Here is a 6,000-nt window from a genome sequence, read left to right as displayed (position 1 = left end):
CCCTCCAGATAGGTTAACTTCGTATGCATCAGAGCGATCAATGAAGTCTGGTCTCACGTTGTTTCATGTAATGCTTCATAAAGTTTGCTGAAAGGAGCTAGGGCTATGGTCACTGTTGACATAATGGACATTAAGTCCGTTTTCTTTTGTGGAGTTTCTTTAGGAACCGCTGATAATACGTCACTTAATCTTCTATTAGTTCCCGGGGAGTTCATAATGGGTGGCTTTATGGGTAGAGGCGTCCTATTGTTTAGTTCCTTTTTTTAGGAGTTAAGTCCTTTGTTTCCCCATTTGTTATTTTATCATCCACCTGTGTCTCCACTAACGTTCTTTTTGTTAAGGATGCTTCTACTTTTAGGGCAAAAGTCTGGGTGTCAATTGAAGAGGTTTGCGGTGGTTGCGTCTCTTTGCTGCACGCCCTGCAAATAAATACGCTTGGTTCAACCATAGTCTGTGTTCCTTTGATGTGTTTAGAAGGCCAATTATCTGTACATTTCGAGATTTTGAAGCCTGGTCATTGAGGTTCTCCAGCTCTAAAGTTGGATGCTCTCTGCAGGGTATGGGTGATATTTGCTTCCCATTAGCCACCCGAGGTGTAGTCAGAGTTTTCTTAAAATGCCATCTGACGGGTGTAGAGCTAGTTTTCTTCTTTGTTACTGGTGGCTCTACAAGATTAGTCAAAAGTTTCTCTTGTTCTTTAAAAGGTGTTGTGTTAAGGTCTCCGATATGCAGTACACTATCCAGTATTTCCGCATCAGAGATTTCTTCCACTCTGCAATTTCTTTGTCTCAATCAGGCCGAAGAATTTTCTCAAGGAGTCCGCCTTAGCCAGATTCATCAATGCTGTTTTGTAGGGAGCTTTTTTAGTGCCTATAAGTTTCCCTGTAGTCATTTTTGTAATTTTACCAAGTTTGAGTTTTTTTTTTGTTTTGATTGCAGGCTTTACAGTAAGATCCTTATTTACCTTCAAGGAAGCCTTTTCCTTGGTTATCTGGTTTGAGGGTCTAAGCTGAAGCTCTTCGAAGGCTGTGATTTCAGTGGAATGATTTGAGATGCTAGAGTCATCTCCTGGGTCCGCAATCTTTTCTCTGCTTGGTTCTGGTGATACTAGGTCCGATTCACCAACCTCTTAATTAGTCTTATTTTTTTAAAGTTTTTTTTTTAAAAAAATATTTTTTATTTTCAAAATAAAACATTACAAACCAAACTTGCAGCATTATACATTACACACTGTAAACATCAATTAATGCCATGTTACTGCACTTCAAACCCTCCCCCCAAGAGCTTATCAACCTTACAGTTCTGTGTACACTTGGTGGGGCCGGGCGTCGCCCCTCTCGGAAGCAGCAGGGTCCATCTCCGTGCCAAACAGTCCCGTAATTAACATTCTCCAAGCCGCCAGGTTGCCCACTTCTTCCTCCCCACAATTACCACACGCTTCCTGCCATACCACCGTTTCAGCCTCCGCCCACTTCTGCAGGTCCCGCCACCATATCTCTATTCTTGGCCCATGGCGTTGCTTCCAACTCATAGCTATCCTTCTCTTAGCAAGTACATACGCCAGGTCTCTCAGTTTCCCGAGATGTTTGGTGTTCCGTGGTCTAGGGAACCCTCCCAGGAGGCAGGCCCAGGCCGTGTCAATGCGTAGCAGGACCCCCTTATCTGCTAATTTCTGTGCCACTTCCCCCCAAAAGCCTTCAATCACTGGGCAGGACCAGAACATATGTGTCATACCTGCGTCTTCTTCATCGCATTTCGGGCATGCTTGTCTACCTGCGCTCGCAAACTTGGCTATTTTCTTCGGGGTCATATATGCTCTGTGCGTGATGTACAGCTGTATTTGCTGCAATCTAGCATTCCTAGACACTTTCTTATTGTATCCCATGGCCCGTTCCCACATCCCATCAGTCATCTGTGCCCCCACTTCCGCTTCCCAATCGAGCCTCAAATCCATCAAGTCCTTCCCCACCCGGGTCATCACCACCTCATATAATCTGGAGATCTCATGCCCGCCCTCTGATATATCATATATCGTTCCGATCAGTGCGTCCGGATCTTCCGCTAGCACCGTCTCCGGCCAAGTCTTGCGGATGATCTGTACCAGCCTTAGATATGTAACATATTGGCCCCCGTGCAGCCCTGTTTCTTCACCCAGGTCTACAAATTCTCTAATGGCCCCATCCTGCCATATGTCTCCCAATGTGGCCAGCCCAACCGTTTCCCAATATGTCCTGATAATTTTCCCGAGCTGGCTGTCCCCCATAGTTAGGGCGGCCAGTGGCACATGCGGGGAACACGGGCACGGGTTCTCAATCAACTGACACATTCTGCGCCAAATTCTCCACCCCAACAGCAACATACATGGGCGTCCTTGCAAGTCCGACCTAGGGTCCCAGACAACCTCCTTTAGATAAAACGGGGCGCAGTCCCTCCCAACCAGCCTAGACTCAGGAGTTTCCTCATCAGAGAGCCATTTGGTCACGTATTGCAGCTGGCTGGCCACATAATAGGCCTCAAAGTTCGGCAGCTTTATGCCTCCCCTATCGTGGAAATTTTGCAGTTTCCACAAGGCCACCCTGTTACGGATGCCGTGCCACAGGAAGTCCCTACATACACTATCAAGTTTGACAAAGAACTTCCTGGGTATCAAGTATGGTATATTGCTGAAAAAGTGCAAAAGCCTGGGCAGGACCACCATTGTGAGCATCGCCCCCCGGCCCACCATTGCCAGCGGCAGCTTCTCCCAAAACCGCATACTATCGCGGATTTTCTTTACCGCCGCCTCGGTATTGTGCAAGTGTTCTTCCTTCACAGCATGATATACATCAATTCCGAGGTAACGGAAAGACTCAGTTGCCCAGGGCACGGGCAACACCGGCAACCGTTCCAGAGGGACCCCAATGAAGCTCCCCAGCGGGAACATGCTCGATTTACTGGGATTAACCGCTATGCCGGACAGCTCCGCATACTTTTCCATGACCTCTAAAATGTACTGGTGGTTTTCCTCCGGATACTTCAGGTACAACAACAGGTCGTCAGCATATAGGGATATCAAATGGTTCTCTCCTCCCACCTCGATGCCAACCAAGTCATATTGTTGTCTGAGGTACACCGCCAGGGGCTCCAGGGCCAATATGTACAGCATCGGGGACCAGGGGCATCCCTGTCTGGTGCCTCTGCTAAGTCGCCACCTTTTGGATATCACAGATCCCGTGCGCACCCTGGCCAGTGGCTCGCTGTACAGTAGTTTCGCCCACCTCACGTAGCCAGGCCCAAACCCGTACCCCTCCAAGGCCGCCAGCAACCACGGCCACCTCACTGAATCAAATGCCTTAACTGCATCTAGGGACACCACCACCATCTCTTCATCACTTCTGTTTCCCTCTTCAATCACCCGGTGAAGTCGCCTGTGATTGTGAGTTATGTTTCTGTTGGGGACATAGCCCGTCTGATCCGGGTGTATCAGTTTACTGATGACCCTTCGTAGCCTGTTGGCCAGGACCGCCATCAGGATCTTGCTGTCCTGGTTCAACATCGACAGCGGCCTATACGATCCACAGCTTTGTCGGGGTTTATTAGGCTTGGGGAGCGGCACTATCAGCGCTTCTCTGAGCGTTTCCGGTGACCGACCCTTCTCGAAAGATTCATTGAACATTTCTAGCATCGGGGGGAGTATCTCTGCCCCATACACTTTATAAAACTCACTCGGGAGTCCGTCCGTGCCCGGAGTCTTACAAGTGGGCAATCCCTTCACTACCTCCTCCAGTTCCTCTAGTGTGATAGGTGCGTCCAGCTCCTCTCTTTCTTCATCACTAATCTTGGGCAGCTCTATGTCTTCCAATGTAGTTCTGATCTCTGCCTGATATTCTCCCCCTTTGTCCTCATACAGTGCTCTATAATAATCAAGGAAGGCTGCATTAACTCCTTCCTGGGTGTCTACCTCCTCTCCGTCCTCTCTAACTATCATTCTGATCGGGGGCCTAGGGGTTTCTCTCTTATATAGCCATGCCAGTAGGCGGCCAGTTTTGTCTCCACCCGCATGCTGCCTCTCAACATATTTCCTATAGTTAAGGTTACAGAGCCTTTCCCAAAGCTCCGAACACCGCTGCTGCAGCGCAAGTACTAGGTCTGCGTCCCCTCCTGCCTCGCTACATTCGCGCTCCAATTGTCTCTCCGCCTTCTCTAGCTCCATCAGAACCCCACCCTGCAGGCCCTTCGACTTGGAAATAGCGTCCCCTCGTAACACAACCTTGAATGCCTCCCAAAGTGTACCAGCCGAATCTACACTGCCCGTGTTAACCTCAAAGTACCGCTGGATCGCCTCCCTGATATCCTCCCTAAAAACCGTGTCCCTAAGCGCCTCCGCACGGAGGCGCCATGTAGGTATCCGTGCACGAGGGCGGCCATACTGCCAGGTCAACACTAAGGGCGAGTGGTCTGACAGGACCCTCGCTTTATATTCAATTTGAGTGGTCGCCATCACCACTTCTGACGTGGCAAAGAAGTAATCCAATCTCGTGTGTAGGCGCTGTGGAGCAGAGTAGTGAGAATACTGCGAGGTATCAGGGTATTTCAGTCGCCAAACATCCGCCAGCCCAAAGTCGCCCAGCAACGTCTGTAATACTCTGGCCGCCGGGGTGGGCCGATCAATCCTATCATCGGACCTATCTGCCCTTGGGTCGAGAACACAGTTAAAGTCCCCTCCCCAAATGATCGCTCCCCCCACGCATGTGCCCAGACGGGTGCATAGGGTCCTGAAGTATGCAGCAGCATTTTGATTGGGGGCGTATGTGTTAATAATGCAAACCTCTCTATCCTCAACCAGGGCTCTGAGCATAACCAGCCTGCCCTCCGTGTCCACCTCCTGCCACGTGACTCTGAACGGAACGTGCGGTGCTACCCAGATTAGCACTCCCCTGGCATAGGCAGAGTACGGGGAGCCCACCACCATGCCACTCCACTTTTTCTCAACCAGTTCTAACTTGTGCCGGTTCAGGTGTGTTTCTTGCAATAGTGCAATGTCAATCCTCTGCGTTTTGAGGTACAACATAACTTTATTCCTTTTTAAATAACTATTAAGTCCCCTGACATTCCAGGTGACAATCTTAAGGTCTCCCATGGCAAGTACGTTCCTCCCTGCCTCCCATGTAGCGACCCCCAACCGCCCACATGACACAGATAGCGTTTCGGTCCAGTAACTCCTCATATAAGCTCAAACTCCCTTCAACTATATACACAACTAAACCCCAACTTCCCTCCCCTCCCCCCACCCGTGCCTTCCCCAACATCACACACCCCAACTGCTGCCCAGCTCCAGCATCAGAGCTCAGGCACCCCCACATCTAGCTCCGCAAGCACCGGTCGGTGAACGGAGCCCAGTAGGGTGAGGTCACCCTAACGGCCACCCAACTAAAACTATTGTGGGGTAGAGAGTATCGCCCCGTAGGTCTCCCGATCAGATAAACATTCACAGTGTCTTGACAAAATAGTGCAATCATCTGACCTTCTTTACCGAAGGTGTCACACCGACTATATTCAAGTCCCTCGAGCCACGCCATCTTGCGACGCCATTTTACGATTCCCGTATCTCTTCAGAGCCCTTTCTGGGCCGAACTTCTGATTCATGGGGGCATCCTTGCGCATCGAGCCATCCCATAGCATCCTCCGGGGTTTCAAAAAACAAGGTTTTATGTGCATGGAAGACCTTCAATTTTGCAGGATAGAGTAACATATATTTGTGGCCCGCTTCTCTCAGCCTTCGCTTTACAGACCCGAAGTTCATGCGACTACGTTGTACAGTCAGAGTATAATCTGGATAAGCCGTGATGTTTGCCGCTCCTCTCGTGATCGTCCCTTCTTTACGGAAGTATTCCAGTATCCTCTCCCGGTCGCGGTAGTTAAGGATTTTGGCGATCACAGGCCTAGGCGGGTTCCCCGGAGGTGGCCTCCTAGTTAGGGCTCTATGTGCTCTTTCTACTGCAAATCCTTGAGATAGGGCCC

Source organism: Ambystoma mexicanum, chromosome 10 (assembly GCF_040938575.1).
Source record: "Ambystoma mexicanum isolate Mex_15411 chromosome 10, UKY_AmexF1_1, whole genome shotgun sequence".
NCBI classification, from domain to species: domain Eukaryota; kingdom Metazoa; phylum Chordata; class Amphibia; order Caudata; family Ambystomatidae; genus Ambystoma; species Ambystoma mexicanum.
This window is presented reverse-complemented; position numbering follows the sequence as displayed.